The following is a 13,125-nucleotide window of genomic DNA, read 5'->3' on the forward strand; positions in this document are numbered from 1 at the left end:
TGAGCCCCACGTGGGACAACTTGATCACCTTGTATCCCCCCAGCGCTTAGAACAGTGCTTGGCACATAGTGAGCGCTTAACAAATGCCATCAGTATTATTATTATTATTACAAGGTGATCAGGTTGTCTCACGTGGGGCTCACAGTCTTAATCCCCATTTTCCAGATGCGGTAACTGAGGCACAGAGAAGTGAAGCGACTTGCCCAAAGTCACACAGCTGACAAGTGGCGGAGCCGGAATTTGAACCCACGACCTCTGACTCCAAAGCCCGGGCTCTTTCCACTGAGCCACGCTGCTTCTCTACAGAGAGATTCAGCTCAGTAATGGCCAACAAAAGCAAACACCCAATTCTAGTTTACTAGACTGTGAGCCCACCGTTGGGTAGGGAATGTCTCTATATGTTGCCAGCTTGTACTTCCCAAGCGCTTAGTACAGTGCTCTGCACACAGTAAGCGCTCAATAAATATGATTGATTGATTGGAACAGAAAGAATGGGTTTCTTGGGGAGGAAGGCCCCAGTATAAGAGATCCACGCTACCCTACCCACTCAAGGCACCCAGATGAGAAGAGAAGAGAAGGACCCTTCTTCCATCATCATCAATCATATTTATTGAGCGCTTACTGTGTGCAGAGCACTGTACTAAGGGAGCTAATAGTTCTCCAGATCCAATTTATCTGAGGAGGAAAACCTCCTCAGTTCTCCCTGCCTTCTTCCTCTTTCTGTTGGAAGCTTTCATCAGATAGTTTAAAAAGTACTGGGGTGCAAGAGTGTGAGCCTCAGGTGGGACAAGGACTGCGTCCACCCTGATTAACTTGTATCTACCCCAGTGCTTAGAACACTATTTGACACACAGTAAGCGCTCAATGAGTACCAAAATTAGTATTAAAACAAGAGGGTCTTTTATCCTGCCATTCAAGTGAATTACTAAAGGACTGAGCCCCCTCTTTCCTCTCCCCCTCCCCATCCCCCCAGCCCTACCTCCTTCCCCTCCCCACAGCACCTGTATATATGTTTGTACAGATTTATTACTCTATTTTACTTGTACATATTTACTATTCTATTTTGTTAATCTTATTTATTTTGTTAATGATGTGCACTAGCTTTCCTTCTATTTATTCTGATGACTTGACACCTGTCCACATGTTTGGTTTTGTTCTCTGTCTCCCCCTTCTACACTGTGAGCCCGCTGTTGGGTAGGGACTGTCTCTATATGTTGCCAACTTGTACTTCCCAAGCGCTTAGTACAGTGCTCTGCACACAGTAAGCGCTCAATAAATGCAATTGAATGAATGAATAGGGACCTCTGTATATCAATCGTATTTATTGAGTGCTTACTGTGTGCAGAGCACTGTACTGAGCACTTGGGAAGTACAAGTCGGCAACATCTAGAGACGGTCCCTACCCAACAGTGGGCTCACAGTCTAAAAGGGGGAGACAGAGAACAAAACCAAACATACTAACAAAATAAAATAAGTAGAATAGATATGTACAAGTAAAATAAATAAATAGAGTAATAAATATGTACAAACATATATACATATATACAGGTGCTGTGGGGAAGGGAAGGAGGTAAGATGGGGGGATGGAGAGGGGGGCGAGGGGGAGAGGACGGAAGGGGCTCCTGGAGGAGGTGAGCTCTCAGTAGGGCCTTGAAGGGATATGTTGCCAACTTGTACTTCCCAAGCGCTTAGTACAGTGCTCTGCACACAGTAAGTGCCCAATAAATGCGATTAAATGAATGAATGAATCCACAGCAATTTTTACCAGCTCAAGGTGGTACAAAATATTTAAAATAAAAAAATAATATCAATGACTATTAATTGATGATGTAAGCAAAATCCCATTTAAAAAGGTCACAAATTTCCAGAAACCTCAGTGCATAAAGCAAGAGTCACGGTAATCATGGTAATGACAAGCGTCACGGTCATCAACTTTGAAGTACTTCGCTCTCTGACCCCCTATTGAACTCATCTATAGCTAGTCAATTATAATTAACTGGAGAAGCAGCGTGGCTCAGTGGAAAGAGCCTGGGCTTTGGAGTCAGAGGTCATGGGTTCAAATCCTGCCTCCGCCACTTGTCAGCTGGGTGACTCTGGGCAAGTCACTTACCTTCTCTGTGCTGCAGTTATCTCATCTGTAAAATGGGGATGAAGGCTGCCCACGTGGGACAACCCGATTACCTTGTATCTACCCCAGCGCTTAGAACAGAGCTTTGCTCATAGTAAGTGCTTAACAAATACCATCATCATTATTATTATTATTATTATGGGGGAAGGAGGAGAAGTATCGGAACATTGCTTGGCACATGGTAAGCGCTTAATAAATGCCATTAAAAAAAATTAATGAGCACTTACTAGGTGCCAAACACTGGCCTATTGGTTAGCACACAGGCTTGGAAGTCAGAAGGACCTGGGTTCTAATCCCGGCCTGCCACCTCTCTGCTGGGTGACCTTGGGCAAGTCACTTCACTTCTCTATACTGCAGTTACCTCATCTGTAAAATGGGGATTAAGACTGTGAGCCTTATGTGGGACATGGGCTATGTCCAACCTGATTAGCTTGCATCTATCTACCCGAGCACTGAGTACAATGCCTGGCACATAGCGCTTAATAAATACCATTAAAAAAAAAGTAATAATAATTATTTTGGTATTAAGCGCTTACTATGTGCAACACACTGTTCTAAGCACTGGGGAGGATATGGGGTGATCAGGTTGTCCCACGCGGGGCTCACAATCTTAATCCCCATTTTACAGATGAGGTCACTGAGGCACAGAGAAGTGAAGTGACTTGCCCAAGGTCACACAGATGACAAGTGGAGGAGCTGGGATTTGAACCCATGACCTTTGACTCCCAAGCCCATGCTCTTTCCACTGAGCCACGCTGCTTCTCCGCGCTAAACACTGGGGTAGCTGGAGCCAGATCCGCGTGGCTCAGTGGCTTTGGAGTCAGAGGTCATGGGTTCAAATCCCGGCTCTGCCACTTGCCAGCTGTGTGACCTTGGGCAAGTCACTTGACTTCTCTGTGCCTCAGTTACCTCATCTGTAAAATGGGGATTAAGACTGTGAGCCCCCCGTGGGACAACCTGATCACCTTGTAACCTCCCCAGTGCTTAGAACAGTGCTTTGCACACAGTAAGCGCTTAATAAATGCTATTATTAATTAATTAATCAGACAGTTCCTGGCCGACAGAGGACTCACAATCTAAAACAAAGTTATGTGGCTTAGTGGAAAGAGCACGGACTTGGAAGTCGGAGGATGTGGGTTCTAATGCCGGCTCCGCCACTTATCTGCTCTGTGTCCTTTGGCAAGCCACTTAACTTCTCTGTGCCTCAGTTACCTCAACTGTAAAATGGGGATGAAGACCACGAGCCCCATGTGGAACAACCTGATTACCTTGTATCTACCCCAGCTCTTTGAACAGTACTTGGCACCTAGTGAGCGCTTAACAAATGCCATCATCATTATTATTATTCTTCAAGGCAAAGGGAACGATGGATTGACTGTATGCTTGTTGTGGGCAGGGAACCTGTCTGTTGTTCTATTGTACTCTACCAAGCGCTTAGTATAGTGCTCTGCACGTGGTAAGCGCTCAATAAATACAATTTAATGAATGAATGCATGGTGAGCCAGCAGGCCTGGGAGGCTGGGTTTTGGGAGAACGTGGGAGGATTCTCACACTGCTGCTTCCCCTTCCCTCTGCCGTGTTTTTAAAGCTGCCTTCCATAAGGGAAAGTGGAAATTGAAATTGCCACCCATGTTTCCCAGAGAAATGCTCAGAAAAATCCCAACCCATTAGCAAAGTTCTCTGAGCCCCCCTGGGATTAGGTTTGCATTCATCAGTCAATTGATGGTGTTTATTCATTCATTCAGTCGTATTTATTGAGCGCTTGCTGTGTGCAGAGCACTGTACTAAGTGCTTGGGAAGTACAAGTTGGCAACATATAGAGATGGTCCCTACCCAACAGCGGGCTCACAGTCTAGAAGGGGGAGACGTTCAATCGCATTTATTGAGCGCTTACTGTGTGCAGAGCACTATGCTAAGTGCTTGGGAAGTACAAGCTGGCAACATATAGAGACGGTCCCTACCTAACAGCGGGCTCACAGTCTAGAAGGGGGAGACAGACAACGAAACAAGACATATTAACAAAATAAAATAAATAGAATAAATAAATAGAGCAATAAACACGTTCAAATATATATACATATATACAGGTACTGTGGGGAGGGGAAGGAGGTAAGGAAGGGAGGATGTGGGGGGGGAGAGGAAGGAGGGGGCTCAGTGTGGGAAGGCCTCCTGGAGGAGGTGAGCTCTCAGTAGGGCCTTGAAGGGAGGAAGAGAGCTAGCTTGGCGGATGGGCGGAGGGTGGGCATTCCAGGCCCGGGGTATGACGTGGGCCGAGGGTCAATGGCGGGACAGGTGAGAACGAGGCCTAACGGTGAGGAGATTAGCGGTGGCAGAGGAGCAGAGGGTGCGGGCTGGGCTGGAGAAGGAGAGAGGGGAGGTAAGGTAGGAGGGGGCGAGGGGATGGACAGCCTTGAAGCCGAGGGTGAGGAGTTTTTGCCTGATGTGTAAGTGTTTATTGAGTGCAGAACGCTGTTTTGAGCATCTACAAGAGAATGTTGCCTGCCTTTGAGGAGTTTACCGCCTAAAGGGAGAGGCAGACAAAAATTATTTCAGACAGTGGAGCAGGAGGATGCATGTCTGCATGTTTTGTTTTGTTGTCTGTCTCCCCCTTCTAGACTGTGAGCCCATTGTTGGGTAGGGACCGTCTCTATATGTTGCCGACTTGTACTTCCCAAGTGCTTAGTACAGTGCGTTGCACACAGTAAGCGCTCAATAAAAATGATTGAATGAATGAATGATGAATAAGGGTAAAAATAAGGTACTAGTGCAAACTTGTCAGAATAAAATTGTGGAATGTTTTTATTTTATCTCATAAAGACGGAGGTCACAGTGCAAAAACTTCTGTTCCAAAAATACTGCAAGGCACTTACTCGAAGTCTTCATTGAAAGGAAATTTCAATAGAGAATACAGTAAGTGTAGTGATTTTGCTACTGGATTTTTAGTGGTAGGAATAGTATTAAGTGCTTAGCACAGTGCTCTGCGTACAGTACTACATTACTACTCAGTGCTTAAAACAGTGCTTTGCACATAGTAAGCGCTTAACAAATGCCATCATTATTATTACTAGTCACTTACCCTATCCCGCCTCGATTACTGTATCAGCCTCCTCGCTGACCGCCCAGCCTCTTGTCTCTCCCCACTCCAGCCTACTGCCCAAGAGCATTTGTCTACAAAAACGATCGGGACACGTTTCTCCACACCTCAAGAAACTCCACTGGTTGCCCACCCACCTCTACGTCAGTCCAGAAACGCTCTGGGCATGTTACTCCCCTCCTCAAAAATCCCCAGAGGCTTCCAATCAATCTGCACATCAGGCAGAAACTCCTCACCCTGGGCTTCAAGGCTGTCCACACCTCGCCCCCTCCTACCTCACCTCCCTTCTCTCCTACAGCCCAGCCCGCACCCTCTGCTCCTCCGCCGCTGATCTCCTCACCGTACCTCATTCTCGCCTGTCCCGCCATCGACTCCCGGCCCACGTCCTCCCCCAGGCCTGAATGCCCTCCCTCCACACATCCGCCAAGCTATCTCTCTTCCTCCCTTCAAGGCCCTACTGGGAGCTCACCTCCTCGAGGAGGCCTTCCCAGACTGAGCCCCTTCCTTCCTCTCCCCCTTGTCCCCCCTCCATCCCCCCATCTTACCTCCTTCCCTTCCCCACTGCACCTGTATATATGTATATATGTTTGTACATATTTGTTACTCTATTTATTTAACTTGTACATATCTATTCTATTTATTTTATTTTGTTAGTATGTTTGGTTTTGTTCTCTGTCTCCCCCTTTTAGACTGTGAGCCCACTGTTGGGTAGGGACTGTCTCTATATGTTGCCTACTTGTACTTCCCAAGCGCTGAGTACAGTGCTCTGCACACAGTAAGCGCTCAATAAATACGATTGATGATGATGATGATGCGTCAAACAAAAACTCCTTGGCATTGGCTTCAAAGCAGTCAATCACCTCGCCCCCTCTTACCTCAACTCCCTGTTCACCTACTACAACCCAGCCAGCATTCATTCATTCATTCAATCGTATTTATTGAGTGCTTACTGTGCGCAGAGCACTGTGCTAAGCACTTGGGAAGTACAAGTTGGCAACATATAGAGACGGTCCCTACCCAACAGCGGGCTCACACTTGGCTCCTCTAATGTCAACCTACTCACTGTCCCTCGGCCTCGTCTATCTCACTGCTAACTACTCTCCTCCGTCCTACCTCTGGCCTGAACGCCCTTCCCTCCTCAAATCCGACAGGCAATTACTCCCCCCCCACTCCAAAGCCTTATTGAAGGCACACCTCCTCCAAGAGACCTTCCCTGACTAACCCCCCCCTTTCCTCTTCTCCCACTCCCTTCTGCATCACCCTGCCTTGCTCCCTTTGTTCTTTCCCCCTCGCAGCCCCACAGCACTGAGGATGTCCATATCTGTAATTTACTGATTTACGTTAATGTCTGCCTTCCCACCTCTAAGCTGTAAGCTCGTTGTGGTCCGCCACTTGTCCACTGTGTGACCTTGGGTGAATCATTTCATTTTTCTGTGCCTCAGTTCCCTCATCCGTAAAATGGGGATTAAGACTGTGAGCCCCATGGGGGGCCTGGACTGCATCCAACCTGATTAGCTTGTACCTACCCCAGGGCTTAGTACAGTGTCTGGCACATGGTAAGCGCTTAATCCCCTCCCGCGAATCAGCCCATTCCTGTCCTATATTCCTAACACCCCCCGGCCCACCCCACCAATCTCCTTCCATCCCTCTTCCCTGCCCCTTGAACCGTTCCCTCCCCCGCCACCCCATCCCTGTCTTTTCCCAGCACTATCCCTCATTCCCCTGCCCCCATTCCAGCCCCCATCAACTTATCTCCACCCCACCCTACACGCCATCCCCTCTCCACGTGCCCCTCCCCAACAACCTCAGCCACGTGCGGCCCGTGGAACCCCCTCTCCATCATGAGGACGCTCCCCCTCATCCTTGACCTGTTCCTGACCCAATCACCGCTCCTCCTCCCCATCACGGAAACCTGGCTCTTCCCAGACGACACGGTCTCCTCTGCTGCTCTCTCTAGAGGGGGGCCTCATCTTTGTTTTTTTTTCCTATGGTATTTGTTAAGCATTTACTACATTCCAGGCACTGTTCTAAGCAACGGAACAGATACACTATAATCAGGTTGGACACAGTCCCTTTCCAACATAGGGCTTACAGTCTTAATTCTCATTTTACAGATGAGGTCTTCGGACGCTCCCGAACAAACAGAAGGGTGATAAACTGTGACATCCACTGCTCCCTACCTCCCCACGTTAATTGAACTTCTTCCAAGCTGTGCTCGAAAACCTCACCTCCTGGCCTGCCGCTATTAAGACGAGGTGAAGCATTTGCCAGTATCAGCCGGCTGCCCATTATGGTACTCTCCAAAGCACTTAGCACGGTGTTCTGTGCACTGTGAGCGCTCAATAAATATGACCGAGTGACTCTAAATCCCATTTTCCCATGAGAAAGTTACTCTGATTCTTGAAAGTGGGGAAAGAATGTGAGTTCTGGATGGCAGTCTGCATTTCACAACAATGAACGAGTAGCCAGTGAAAAACTCTAAAAATGAGCAGAATGTATTTTTTTTTGCAAATTTAGGGGTAAATTCCTATTCTGCTGTTCAACATCTGGCGGTTTGGAAGGGGTGAAGTTGCTGACTGTAGCCAGGATGAAGAGAAACAACATAGCCTGGTGGAAGTAGCCAGGGCCTAGGTGTTAGAGGACCTGGGTTCAAATCCCTGCTCTGTCACTTAACTGCGATTTCACCCTAGGCAAGTCACAACCTCTCTGTGCCTCAGTTCCCTCATCTGCAAAATGGAAATTCCCCGTTCTCCTTCCTCCTCAGACTCTGAGCCCCCTGTGGGACCTGATTAGCTTGTATCTACCCCAGCGCTTAGAACAATGCTTGGCACATAGTAAGTGCTTAAAAAAATCCCATTATTATTATTACGATTATTGATATTATTAAATAATTATATGTATATATATACATATATTATTATTATTAATATTACTATTATTAATTATTGTGGGAGTCCGAGAAGTTCAAGTGTTAAGGGTGAGATTGGCAACAGCATGAACTGATTAATCTGGTGGTTCCGTTGACTGGTTGCTGAATCGAATGCAACTCCTTGGGTCCTTGAGAGTGAAGAGCCAAATTGTACTTTCCAAGCGCTTAGTACAGTGCTCTGCACCCAGTAAGTGCTCAAAAAATACGATTGAATGAATGAAGAGAGGAGTGTATCGGAGTAAACGGAGGGCTGGGTAGAGTGGCCAGAAAACGGGCCATCCTGTGCTTCTGTTGTACTTCTACAAGCGCTTAGTACAGTGCTCTGCACACAGTAAGCACTCAATAAATACGATTGATTGATTCTCTCTCCTCGAAGAAGTCTTCCCTGACTAAGCCCTCCTCTCATCTTCTCCCACTCCCTTCTGTGCCGCTCTCACTTGCTCCTTCATTCATCCTCCCTCCCATCCCACTGCACAGATCTATATCTACATATACATCTGTAATTTATTTATTTACCTATTTATTTATTTACATTAATGTCTGTCTCCCCCTGTGCAACGCGAGCTCGTTTTGGGCAGGAATATGTCTTGTTTGTTATATTGTACTCTCCCAGTCGCTTAGTATGGTGCTCTCCACACAGTGAGCGCTCAATAAGTAAGATTGAATGAATGAATTAATGAGTGAATAAGTGTTTAGTACAGTGCATTGCATTCTGTAAGTGTTCAGTTGGTACCACTACTACTTTCAATTCCGTACTTCTACGAGGGAAAGAGGAAGTGAGTGAGAGGTGGAGGGACAGCATAAGGTCTGACACACTCATGAAGACAAAGTTGATGTTTCTGGTAATGGGATTTTAATAATGGGTGTGTGAGGGGCCAAAATAGCCAAAATTTCAGGATAATAATAATAATGATGGCATTTATCAAGCATTTACTATGTGCAAAGCACTGTTCTAAGCGCTGGGGAGGTTACAAGGTGATCAGGTTGTCCCACATGGGGCTCACAGTCTTAATCCCCATTTTACAGATGAGGGAACTGAGGTCCAGAGAAAGTAGCGTGGCTCAATGGAAAGAGCATGGGCTTTGGAGTCAGAGGTCATGGGTTCAAATCCTGGCTCTGCCAACTGTCAGCTGTGTGACTTTGGGCAAGTCACTTAACTTCTCTCAGCCTCAGTTACCTCATCTGGAAAATGGGGATGAAGACTGTGAGCCCCCCGTGGGACAACCTCATCACCTTGCAACCTCCCCAGTGCTTAGAACAGTGCTTTGCACTTAGTAAGCACTTAATAAATGCCATCATTATTATCCAGCACTTAGAACAGTGCTTGGCACATAGTAAGTGCTTAATAAATGGCATCATTATTATTATTATTATTAAGTGACTTGCCCAAAGTCACAAAGCTGACGATTGGCAGTCAGGATTTGAACCCATGACTTCCGACTCCAAAGCCCGTGTTCCTTCCACTGAGCCACGCTGCTTCTCGCAGGATCTCCTTATTTGAAAATTACTTGGATGATGGGACCAAATAAGCTTAATAGAGGTTTTTAATGGATAGTCATTCGGCTTCTCCTTAGACTTGTAAACTCCTTGACAATCTCAGGAAACTTTAACTACTTCAATTGTATTCTCCCAAGCACTCACAAGGGGTGTTTTGCACACAGTAGATGCTCAATTAATTCTTTCGATCAATCAATTTTATTTATTGAGTGCTTATCGTGCTCAGGTCACTGTACTAAGCATTTGCGAGAGTACAATATAACAGTTGGTAGGCGTGTGCCCGCTGTTGGGCAGGGACCGTCTCTATATGTTGCCAACCTGTACTTCCCAAGCGCTTAGTACAGTGCTCCGCACACAGTAAGCGCTCAATAAATACGATTGAATGAATGTGTTACAGTCTAGATGGGGAGACAGACATTAAAATAGATGAGGGTTAGAAGAAATAGTCCTGTAGTAAGCACCTGGGCAAATCACTATACAATAGAGTTGGTAACATCCATCAGTCATATTTATTGAGCATTCATTCATTCAATCGTATTTATTGAGCGCTTACTGTGTGCAGAGCACTGTACTAAGCGCTTGGGAAGTACAAGTTGGCAACATATAGAGACAATCCCTACCCAACAGTGGGCTCACAGTCTAAAAGAGAACTGTGGTCATCAATCAATCAGTCAATCGTACTTTTTGAGCGCTTACTGTGTGCAGAGCACTGTACTAAGCGCTTGGGAAGTCCAAGTTGGCAACATCTAGAGACGGTCCCTACCCAACAACGGGCTCACAGTCTAGAAGGGGGAGACAGACAACAAAACATATTAACAAAATAAAATAAGTAGAATGAATATGTACAAATAAAACAAATAAAGTAATAAATACGTACAAACATATATACAGGTGGTGTGGGGAGGGGAAGGAGGTAAGGCGGGGGGGGTGGGGAGGGGGAGAGCACTGTAATAAGCGCTTGGATGAGTACAATATAACGAGTTTTTTGTTTTATTAATGGCGTTCATTAAGTGCTTACTATGTGCCAAGCGCTGCCCTAAGTGCTGGGATACAAACTATAATCCAGTTGGACACAGTCCGTGTCCCAGGTGGGGCGCACAGTCTTACTCTCCAATTTACAGATGAGGGAACTGAGGCACAGTGAGGGGAAGTGACTTGCCCAAGGTCACAGTAGAGAAGTGGCAGAGCTGGGATTAGAACTCAGGTCCATCCGGCTCCCAGGCTCGGCTCTATCCACTAGGCCACGTTTCTTCTCGGTGTTGGGAGATATGTTCCCTACCCTCAACAAGCTTACAGACTAGAGGGGACATGACCCTTGGGTCATAGGTAGGGACCGTCTCTATATGTTGCCAACTTGTACTTCCCAAGCACTTAGTACAGTGCTCTGCACACAGTAAGCGCTCAACAAGTACGACTGATTGATTGATTGATGACCACAGTTCTCTTTTAGACTGTGAGCCCACTGTTGGGTAGGGATTGTCTCTATATGTTTCCAACTTGTACTTCCCAAGCGCTTAGTACAGTGCTCTGCACACAGTAAGCGCTCAATAAATACGATTGATTGATTGATTATCCGAGGAGTTTGCAGCCTAGTTAGGGAGACAACCATTAAAATCAATGGATAGGGGAAACCGCAGTTAAGCCCTTTGTGCCAAGCACTGTGTTAAAAACTGGAGTAGATAAGGAATAATCTGCTCAGAGACATCATCATCATCATCAATCGTATTTATTGAGCGCTTCCTATGTGCAGAGCACTGTACTAGGCGCTTGGGAAGTACAAATTGGCAACATATAGAGACAGTCCCTACCCAACAGTGGGCTCACAGTCTAAAAGAGACAGACCCTGTATTACACGGGGCTCACGGTCAAAGTAGGAGGGAGACCTGATATTGAATCCCTATTTTACAGATCAATCAATCGTATTTATTGAGCGCTTACTGTGTGCAGAGCACTGGACTAAGCGCTTAGGTAACTGAGCCCCGGAGCAGTTCAGTGACTTGTCCAAGGTCACGCAGCAGACAAGTGGCAAGAAGCCACTTGAGAAGAAGCCACTCGAGAAGCAGCGTGGCTCAGTGGAAAGAGCCCGGGCTTTGGAGTCAGAGGTCATGGGTTCGAATTCCGGCTCTGCCACATGTCTGCTGTGTGACCTTGGGCAAGTCGCTTCACTTCTCTGAGTCTCAGTTACCTCATCTGTAAAATGAGGATGAAGACTGTGAGCCCCACGTGGGACAACTTGATCCCATTGTATCCCCCAGCGCTTAGAACAGTGCTCTGCACATAGTAAGCGCTTAACAAATGCCATCATTATTATTATGAAGCAGCGTGGCTCAGTGGAAAGAGCCCAGGCTTTGGAGTCAGAGATCATGGGTTCAAATCCCAGCTCCGCCAACTGTCAGCTGTGTGACTTTGGGCAAGTCACTTAACTTCTCTGTGCCTCAGTTACCTCATCTGTAAAATGGGGGTGAAGACTGTGAGCCCCCTGTGGGACAACCTGAGCACTTTGAATCCTCCCCAGCGCTTAGAACAGTGCTTTGCACATAGTAAGTGCTTAATAAATGCCATTAAAAAAAAAAGTGGCAGAGCCCACCTCTGGGCTCTTCCCCCTCCAATTGATACTACACACTCTGCGGTCAGTCAGTCAATCAATCAATCAGTCAATTTCTTGAGTGTTTCTTTTGTGCAGGGCACTGTACTAAGCACTTAGGAGAGTACAACAGAGTAGGATTAATCCACGCATCGCATCCTTCCACTCCTCAAACTCCCTCATTAGCTTCCCACGGCCCCCGCATCAAGCCAAAACTACTTTCAATCAGCTTCAAGACTCTCCAACAGCCCACTCCGCCTTTCTTATCGGCTCTCTCCCTCTAGACTGTAAGCTTGTTGTGGGCAGGGAATGTGCCTGTTTATCGTCTATGAAGAAGCAGCGTGGCTCAGTGGAAAGAGCATTGGCTTGGAAGTCAGAGGGCACGGGTTCTAATCCTGACCCTGCCACTCGTCAGCTGTATGACTTCGGGCAACTCCTTACTTCACTTCTCTGTGCCTCAGTTCCCTCATCTGTAAAATGGGGATTAAGACCGTGAGCCCCACGTGGGACAACCTGATCACCTTCTATTCCACCCCCACCCAGCGCTTAGAAGAGTGCTTGGCACATAATAAGCGCTTAACAAATACCATCCTCATCTTCATCATCACTGTTGTACTCTCTCAAATGCTTAATCCAGTGCTCTGCACACAGTAAGTGTTCAGTAAGTTAGAGAAGCAGCGTGGCTCAGTGGAAAGAGCACGGGCTTTGGAGTCAGAGGTCATGGGTTCAAATCCCGGCTCTGCCACTTGTCAGCTGTGTGATGTTGGGCAAGTCACTTCACTTCTCTGGGCCTCAGTTCCCTCATCTGTAAAATGGGGATGAAGACTGTGAGCCACTCGTGGGACAACCTGATTACCTTGGACCTACCCTAGCGCTTAGAACAGTGCTTTGCA

This window comes from Tachyglossus aculeatus, chromosome 1 (assembly GCF_015852505.1).
Source record: "Tachyglossus aculeatus isolate mTacAcu1 chromosome 1, mTacAcu1.pri, whole genome shotgun sequence".
In the NCBI taxonomy this organism is placed as follows: domain Eukaryota; kingdom Metazoa; phylum Chordata; class Mammalia; order Monotremata; family Tachyglossidae; genus Tachyglossus; species Tachyglossus aculeatus.